The following is a 10738-nucleotide window of genomic DNA, read 5'->3' as shown; positions in this document are numbered from 1 at the left end:
TGGAATAAACGGTAGCCAAGGAGTTATCACACCACAAGGTACTCTTGACTAGGCCTTAATCCATGGGTCAAAGGATAATAGCATGTCACATCCTAGGGTGTTTTACAAGTATTCTAGCAAGCAAAGTCTTAAGAAGAAAAAGCATCTACTAGGGCCTATATACACTTGTCAAGCTTCCCAAGTAGACGGTTTCGCAAAATTTTCCTAACATGCAACTACATGCCATGATGCAACTAACATATAAACATCCTAATGCATATGATTCTACCAACTAATATGCCAAATAAACTAAATGCAATCCTAAATTCACATTGTTTTTACCGCATCAATCAAAATAAAGCCACATAGTCATTAACATAAAGAGGAAAAAGGAGATTGGAAAGATCATACCATGCGGTCTTCAATATCCTCATGTCTCGGATGTGGCGTAGTCAATCAATGTGAATAAGGATGAACAAACACAATATATACAATAATATATACATGACTACACTACAAAGGAAATGAACTTGTTTTTGGATTTTTAAATTTTTCAAATTTTTATGGGTTTTGTTTTTATGAAATTAAAAGACATATTTTTGGGATTTTTCAAAAAATTTCAATTTTTATCATTTTTTGGAATATAAATTCCCATCCCCCACTTTATTTTGGACATTGTCCTCAATGTACATGTAGGAGTAGGAATAAAAAGGAAATACATGTTTTTGGAATTTTGATTTTATGGAAATTGAAGTACAAATGCAATGATATGATATGAATGCATGCTCTAACTAAATGCAATTCTATATGACATATATAACAAGTGAATGCAATCTAAACTATACTATATGATGCATGATAAATACTTAAGTCACCTATGATCAAACCTCCCCAAACCGATTTAAACACTATTTCTAGTGTAGAAATGAATAGGTTTGGCCATTAGTAACTAAGCATGAATTCTAGTCTATATGCAACTATCTACATGAATCATGTGGGATAAATACAATGCAAATTAATCTAATCATGTGAGGTATATTACAATACAAACTATACATGAGAAATAGGGAAGGAAAGGTCTTACAGTCACGATCTCAATCAAAGCCTCCATCATTAAGGCTATCATCATCTCCACTTTCTTCTTCTTCTTCTTCTCCTCCTCTTTGGTCATCTTCATTCAAGCCTTGGTTTGGGAACACAAGGTGCGGTTGCACCCAAGAAGGCCGAGGACCATTAGGATCAATAAACCCTTGTTGTGCCATATGATAATATTGAGGATAGAGGGCCAAATAGTTGTCTTCTTGCCCTCGGTGCATCCTAACATCCATGTTGCTTATCATACCCATCAATATATCCATGGCCGATGGCGGGCTACTCGGGCGAGGGGGAGAAGGTGAAAAGGGTCGGTAGACATGGGGGTATGGAGGTATCTCCGCATATGAAGGCCGAACATCACGAAGGAATGGTGGAAATCCAAGGCTTGGACCTTGGGACGGTGGTGGTGCATGGGAAGGAGTAGAAGGTGCCTCCTCACGTCTCCTAGGTGGTGGAACCCTAATCCTCTCAATGGGGAGGAGGTAGCTCGGCATGGGTGCAAGGTAACTCGACCTAGGTGTGATAGGAGGAAGGTCCCAACAAGGAAGGGTGAATGTAGTGCTTCCCTTGGTGTATCAATCAATACCTCCCAAATCATTATGTTTGCACCATTTGTGATGCCTAAAGATGACCCTCTCATTAAGTAAAGTATCTCCGGGTAGAGGCTCATATCTCCCATCATCATTAAACCCCGGACATAAAGCATCGGCCATCCTAGTCACAAGACCACCCATCACAATTCCCTTTGATTTTGTCCTACCCTTTGATAGATTTCGAAATCGGACAAGTAATTCAAGAGCGGGATTAAAGTTGTACTTTGGCAAACCTTGGACATTCAAATATGACTCAAGAAAAGTCATGTCAAGTTGACTCACACATCCCGTGTCACTTCTACCATGAATAGTCCCCGCTATAAATTGATGCCACATTCTAATAACCGGGTGATGAATGCAAAAGGCATGACACCTCTTAAAACCCTCTAATTCCAACCCGGTGATTACTCTCCACAAATGTGACTCCGTGAACCCCACGGGCTTTTCAAGGTCGGTCTCGGGTATCGCAAGCCCAAAGATTTCACCAAAGGTACCCAAATGCATTTGATGGGTCTCATTACACAACCTAAATTCCAAAGACACCCCATATGTCTCTCCTTCAAATACTTTGAGACTAGACAAGAATTCCAAGGTGAGGCTAAGGTATGTTTCCTCATGCATATTAAATAAAGTCTCAAGACCCATTTCTCTAAATAAGGACTCGGTTCGTCTTTCAATACCAAGTTTATCCAAATTTTGACGACAAATGAAACGAGTGGGTTCGAACTCCTTACCAAGTAGTTTCAAAAATCGCTTCCTATGCTCATTTTTGATGAATACTACCTCCAGGAAATCATCAAGTTGCTCAATCTCCGGCACTAACTCCTCTTCTTGCATTTGGTACTCCGGTGGAGCATTAGAATTGCTTCCTTTTCTTCTCTTTGATCCCTTAGAAGTAGTAGTCTTACTCTTGCCCCAAAAATTCATTGTTGTAGTCTTGAAATCCACCAAGTGTCACTACCCAAGAATGCCACAAATCTTCACAAATAAGAGCCAAACAACCTTGAAAATGCCTTACTAGAACACTAAAAGCAATGTAATGAAGCTAGAAGGCAAAAATCAAAACCGAAAATCAATTGTTGCTCACGGATTTTTGGAGCTCCAATTTTTGAAATGATGAAAATGGGTGATTTTGAGCAAATAGATGGTTGGAAAGTTGGTTTTTATTGTGTAGACATGGTTTAGAATGATTTTTAGAGTAATTAGATGGTGATTTGGTTGGATTTTATGGTTATTTGGGTGAGTTTTGTGAGTTGAGGTTGACTTTGAAGGTAGAAGATGAAGATGGTAGGTAAGCTTGAGTGTAGAGTGAATTTTATAGCTGAAAATCAATGCATTCACGAGTCAAAGGCTGAACACGGGTGGGGTAGTATTATTCTGCCCGTGATTCTGTGAAATTTCAGCAATCAGAGGGTGGACCCGCTCGGGACAGAATTAACCCGCTCGGGTTGGCTGGGAACCCACTCCAGATAGTTTCAACCCGCTAGGGTTGACAGCAAAGAAGGGCGTATTTCTTAAAATCCGCCCGGATTCTTGGGCAGGGAATTTTTCTTCTTTTCTTGGCCTTCAACCCGCCCGGATTTATCTCGGGATAGGCATCTTTTTTGAAATTATGGCCCAACACCTTTCCCTTGATAACACACTTACTCATAAGCCCAATTTTTCCATTTTCTTCATTTCTTGACATTTTTCATGTTCTCATTTTTATGAATTTCCTTCAAAAACTCAATTAAAAATATGAGATCCCTCCCTTTCGTCTCTCATGCAATTAGATGAATGCAAAACTACACTAAATGCATATATACAAATTAATGGTTATTGAGGAACTCCATCAAACCAAGGACTATCAATTAACAATTTCATAGAAAATTATCACTAGCACTCAAAGCACGTAGAAGTCGGTCAAATTCTTGGGAGTGGGACATGAATAGGCATGCATAGCAACACAAGATTATGCAATGAAATAATGCCCAAGTAAAAGACCGAACAAGCATGTCAAGAATATTATGACAAAAATCATAAGAAAAATGGACGGAAGGAACATGAAATGGGTAGTTGGTTGGCAATTCACTCAACTCATCCTCCAAATAGTCAAAATCACCACATTCAATGCAAGTGCTCTCATTATCATCCAAGGTGATTTCAAGAGTGTCTAATTGAGGTTCCCAAATGTCCTCATCAAATTCCTTATCCCAACAAGGTCCATTATCAAAGGGGTTGTCATAGCAAGGCTCACCAAGCTCAACACAATTGTCTCCCTCAAATATGTCATCCTCAAAGGGTGAGTTTTCACTCAAGTTCACATCCATATCATTCTCACTTTGCCCATTAACATCAAATTCCATGGAGTTTGATTTCATTGAAACACAAGAAGAGTAGGATGACGGCATCCAAGCATTAGTTTCACAATCAAAAATGTACTCCTCCTCATCATCACTCTCCTATCTAGCACTCCATCTTCCCAAGGTGGGGTAATTTTGTGGGCATAGTAGGTTGACTCAAGGTTATAAGAAGGTTTCTCATCCTCACAAATCTCATTTTCATCATAGTTTTCCTTAATGAATTTTTGAAATGTGGCTTTTATCACTTCCATACCTTCCTTGGCATTCTCAAAGATGTCATGTATAGTTTGCTTAAGACAATGGGTGGTCATGAACTCGACAAATTCCCAAAATTCCTCACAACTCATCTCACATATCCTACCACCACTCAAGTGAAATGCCAAGTTGCGGGTTTCAAGGTTCATGCCATTATAAACAACACAACATGCTTCATAATTTGAAATAGTAAAGCCATGATGCCAAGCATGAGTCATATAATCTTCAAATCTTGCAACATATTTATCAAATGATTCATTTTCATATTGCCAAAAAGTGAATGTAGACATGTTGGGCATGTGAAAAAGAACAAGTACAAGAAATAAATTCCCAAGGAACCAAAATTCCTCAAGAAGAAGCACAACTAAAACTAGACAAAAGAACAATTCAAATAAACAACACCGTCCCCGGCAACGGCGCCATTTTGATGTGGGTGATGTCGTCGGGTCACATCCAATCAAACACATTTATAATACTCAACAAACAACTAGTTAGCGGTAAGTCGAGGTCGATCCATGGGACGGTGGTTACTCAAATTATTCAATCTAATTATGGTTATGCTTGGGGTTGTCACAATTATAATGGGTTGATGATTCTAATCTAATAAAAGCAATAAACAAGCAACAAAAGGAAAGATGTAAACAATTGATTAAAAAGCACTAGGGTGTCATGGGATCATAGGGGAATCATGGGATATGATCATACAAACATGTTCTCAAATTATAAGCAAGCAATTATTGTTGTGATGGATTGAGTTGGGTTATATCTTACAATCCTAGGAAAGTTTGGGTCCCGGAGCCGAATCGATTAGATTGTACAGCACCTACAAGTCGACTTAGTCTTCCCTACTCAACAACATGCATGGTCTAATGAGACTCGAGTTGGGTTATGTCTTACAAGTCTCATTGAAAAGATAGGTGATGGTGGTAAATGCAAGGATTCATAGGCTTAGCATTTCATCAAACATAACATGTGCATGAGTTGAGATCAAAACAAGCAAGCAAATAAAACATGAAAGCATATTAATTTAAGCATGAATCATTCCCCATGTTGGTTTCCCCTAATCACCCATTAACCCTAGCTAAGAGACTACTCACTCATCATCATATTGAACATGCTAGCAAGGTTGTCAATTATACTAACATAGTGAAACATGATGAACAAATAAAAGTAATTAGCAATAATTAAAAAGGGATTAAGAGATTATACCTACTAATGATTCCAATAACAAAGCAAGAATAATAGAAGTACTTGATGTTTGATTGAGAGGTTGTCAATCTCCCAATAATAACTCAAATACTCTTCAATTACCCAAAATAAAGGATGAACAAGAGAGAGATTAAAGAACTAAAACTTGGATTAAAACTTGATTAATACTTGATTACAATATTAAAGAGAGATTTGATTGATATTAACTACACTAATTATTGATAAGAAGAACATGCTCCTCTAATTAGACTAATGGGGTATTTATAGTGAAAATTAGGGAGGATGCATTAGGGTTAACTAAGGGCTAAACTAGTAATTACACTTTTTAGATTGAGCAAGGAGGAGCCGGTATTTTTCGAAGGAAGGGCTTCTTTCTTTGTTGCTTGAAGAAGACAATTCGTGCTGGAGCCGAATCCGGGCGTCCAAGGGTGAAGACGGGCGGATTGTAGTTCACGTAGCAAGGAAAAAGTTTCCTGTCCAGGAATACGCCTGTCCCGAGCGAAATATGGGCGTCCTGAGCCTCATCCCGAGCGGGTTGAAATTGACCCGAGCGGGTTCATTAGTATCCTGCTCCAGATAGGCTTGACCCGCGCGGGTTGAGCTGCTATTCCCTTTCTTTTTGCTTTTAAGCCTAAGATGCCTCCATATACTCTTTATTTATTCTTCCTTGGTCATCATTCTTGCTTCCTCTTCATACTTAGTCCATCAAATATCGTCAATAAGCTTCCAAATATGCACGAAAGACGGGAATTTCCGCCTTATTATCTTCTTTCCTACAAAACATGTAAAATGCACTAGGAAAGCAAATAGGAAGGATTTGACGGATAAAATGGTCATGAAATGTTATAAAAGTATGCAAAATAGGCTCAATTAGGGGACTAAATGTGCGCAAATAATGTTCACATCAATAGCCTTCATCAAATAAATTGTATCAAGAAACGTAAGCATGACCAAACACTAAACTAAGTATACTTCTTTTCTTATTAAGTTACTTTAAACTTGTTAGACTGCCTATAAGCGATATAGATATCCCAATGGTCTTGATTGACATACGGATACTTCTTTGTTGGTGGTTTCTTGTTCATCTCCCCGGTTTCCTTGTTGAACAAGTGGTTCTCAGCAATATTTAACTTCCAAGATCTGAGGGCTTCCCCTGTCTTTTTTTTAAGGTACTTATCATACTTTTCGGGGACAACGTAAGCTAACTGCATATATGATGAGCATAGTTGGTTTGTTTTGACTAATACACATATCAAGTAGTAACTTAATTTCAGCTAAAGCATTTATTATTGTATATACATAGCTTTATTCTGTTTATTAGCATGGTGTTCCGTGTTTTACTCAGTTCACTGATACACGGTGTACCGAGAGGCACATAGTGTCTTACACAACAACCAATCCAACTCGCAAAATACCCGGCATTCTCACCATACGGCAGCCCCGAATCTTTATCCCATTGTAAAGGATTAGGTATTTTTGAATTTATTGCTTCTAGGGAAACCCTGTGCCGCATTCGACCGGCATTGTGTTGCAAATTATTCTCATCACCTGAGTCGTCGCCTGACGCATTTCCTGTTGGAGTTAGTGTCCTCCACAATAGTGCGTTAACATAATAAATCTCATTAATGGAATATCATCAGATATTTAATTATTTGATCCTCGTCAGTTGATTAACGTAAATCGATAATGGTTGGCTGACTAGAGTTTGACGTTATTGTCGTGAGACGGCGGTGATCAACTGACCCCTTTCGGTCACACCTATAGGAACGAACCCCAATAGACAACTAATTAATTGTATGAGATACAATTTATTTACTCCCTTGATTTGTAGACTAAAAGGTTAGTCAATTATTTTAAGAGAAAATTCGAGTTGCGAACTCGAGGAACAGCAGTTATTATTTAATTATGTGATAATTGAATAATAAATTTTGGGAGACGGGTTTTAGTTAATTAACTGTTAATTTACTAAAATTGTACTAATTGATTAATGTGATTAATATTAGTACGTAAATAATATGTGTAGTGGTACACGTATATTTACGGAGTGATTTGGATGAATTAATTATGGAAGTATTTAAACATGAAACGATGTTTAAAATAAAATTACACGTATTTGTGCGACAAATATAAGAAACAACATGGACCCGTATATGGGCAAGTGGACCGTGTAAAATAGAGTAGTGGATGATTACTCACATAATCATTTCACCTTACTTTATATACTACCATAATTTATCTTATATAAGATTTGGATGTGATGTAAGATGAAAAATATAAGGCAAAATTTGTCCACTCCAACACTCCATTCCACCCGCCACTTTCCCTTCCTTTATACTCCATCCTTTGTTCATTTCAACACTACATCATTTGTATGTTTTGCATGTGAACATAAAATCATAATTTCTCTAAAAATAATTATTCATTTTTACTAAGTTTGTTAGTAAAATAAAATTTATTACTAAGACTTGAAGGTTAGTCAATTATGTTAAGAGAGAATTCGAGTTGCGAACTCGAGGAACGGCAGTTATTATTTAATTGTGTGATAATTGAATAATAAATTTTGGGAGACGGGTTTTAGCTAATTAACTGTTAATTTACTAAAATTGTACTAATTGATTAATGTGATTAATAATAGTACGTAAATAATATGTGTAGTGGTACAAGTATATTTACGGAGTGATTTGGACGGATTAATTATGGAAGTATTTAAACATGAAACGATGTTTAAAATAAAATTACACGTATTTGTGCGACAAATATAAGAACCAACATGGACCCGTATATGAGCAAGTGGACCGTGTAAAATAGAGTAGTGGATGATTACTCACATAATCATTTCACCTTGCTTTATATACTACCTTAATTTATCTTATATAAGATTTTGCATGTGATGTAAGATGAAAAATATAAGACAAAATTTGTCCACTCCAACACTCCATTCCACCCGCCACTTTCCCTTCCTTTATACTCCATCCTTTGTTCATTTCTACATTACATCATTTGTATGTTTTGCATGTGAACATCAAATCATCATCTCTCTAAAAATAATTATTCATCTTTACTAAGTTTGTTAGTAAAATAAATTTTATTACTAAGACTTGTTAGTAATATTACAAATAATATCAAGGGTATAATAATAATAAGTTCTAGTTAAATACTTGTTATTATTTTTGGGTAAGTTCTTGGGTGCAACAAGAAGGAGATCTTCTCTTTGAAGATTTGTAAGGAGGATCATCCATTTGGTATAAGCTCAAGAACAAGCTAGTAAGGTGAACTAGTTTGTGACCTTTTTACCACAAAATCAATGTAAGAAAATTGTTTTTCCTTATACTTTCATTTTTATGCTTTCATATTAGCATGCATGGTACATAGATCATCTAAATGATAAATTATGAGAATTTAATTTTTATTAGAGAGTCTAATATGGATCTATGATCTCTCATTTCCATCGTTTCTTTTCCGCTTTTCGACCATATCTAAAGCAGAAATTAATAAACAAATAATAATAGTGCATACTTATAATAACAAACAAATCTCTAGAGAGGAGGGTTTATTACTTCTTTAAAGAGGAGAATCCGGGTTAATCTGGTGGCGGCAATGGCGATGACGACAATGACAGCGACGACGATGGGGTAGGCTGGTGGTTGAGGGGGAGCTCAATATTTGAGGATATTATGTGGGGGAGGGGAAGCTCAGAGTATATATGCGAGAATAATACAACACTTGCAAGACCTTGTTTAATGGAAAGTAATAAACATGGTATAAGAAAAACCGTTGTATTTTATTTCAAAACAGACAACGGTTTTGTTTGAAACCGTAATTGATTAGTACTATCTACAACGGGTTAGAAATAACCGTTGTCTTAAATATTTTCATTTTGTTTGATTTTCCCACCAAGAAATAAAGCATCATTTTTATATAGATAACAACAGCCTGAACCGTTATAACTGTATACATCCTGAATAACAGTTTAGGTATAACCATTGTATTTTATATTTTATTTTGTTTGATTTTACCGCCAAGAAATAAAGCATCATTTGGTACGATTTTTCCCTAACCCGCTGCAACAGCAGAAAAAGTTTACAACAACAGTTTGATATATAACAGCAAGATAAAAATTACACATGACGTAAAATATCTTGTTTGGATTGCTGATATTTTCACGGCTGCCGGGAACGTTTTTTAGATTTGTTAGTCTCTTCATTAACCCAAATACTTTGATCATGATTGATACCCGTCGTGAGGTATCAAAAATAAATTTATAATCTCCAACTACTACTATAGCTAGCGGCAGTCGGGTCGAACCACAGAGAGGCAGACGTAATTTCTAATTGTTTTAATTTCGGTCTAAGGTAACAATAAAGTGGGGGGTTGATTGGATTTGGTCTACAACTAATAGCAGTAAAAGAAATGTAAGCTAATGAAATATATGAAATCAAGTATAAAAAGAGGTACTAGGATGGTCGGTTCTTTATAATTTCGGCGACAGCATACTAAACAGGTCTAAATCAAACACATGAGGCGGGAAATAAAGAGGTCCTCTCGGTCCACTCTTAACAAATAGCATCTTTCGATCCCGCTATAGGTCCCTAATATCACTAATACTAACTTTCGTCCTGAAAAGTGACTACGGTCTAAACTTTACCTATCTTTCGATCTCAGCATAGTTGAGTCATTTTAATTGGTGATCTAACAACTGTCCCTATCTCTCGATCTAATGGGTCAGTCATATATTAAGCATTCAACTAGTCGTGTGCACTCGATTCGTCGAATAAAGAATTAAAACAATTAAAACGAAAATAAAACCTCACGTGGTCAGTCGATCGACCAGGCATGGCGGTCGATCGACCAACACGCGAATCAGGCCGTGTTCATTATATTGCCGCCTACACTACAATTCCCCTACATCCTAGCACGAATAAATTAGCTACTCATACTGAAATTAAAGGCAACGATAACATTAAGGATTAAAACTACGGAATTCATGCTTAAAACGGTAAACTAAACAATTAACAAAAGATGGCAATTCGGCTTGGGAACTGATCTAGCAATTCGACAACTATGAACAAAAATAAAATAACAGAATAAAACCAGAGAGTACCGTGTGAGTTGCGAAGGAAAAGAACAAAGCCGAATTACAAAGCGAATTGTATTCAATACCGAAAGTAATCTCGAACCCTAATTATTTCTAAAGAACTATATGTAAAACTTAATGTAAAAACATGATAAAAACTCGATCATTGTATCTGTCGAACTAGGTTACGT

Source organism: Silene latifolia, chromosome Y, assembly GCF_048544455.1.
Source record: "Silene latifolia isolate original U9 population chromosome Y, ASM4854445v1, whole genome shotgun sequence".
In the NCBI taxonomy this organism is placed as follows: Eukaryota; Viridiplantae; Streptophyta; class Magnoliopsida; order Caryophyllales; family Caryophyllaceae; genus Silene; species Silene latifolia.
The sequence above is the reverse complement of the archived record's forward strand: the minus strand, read 5'-3'. Positions refer to the sequence as shown.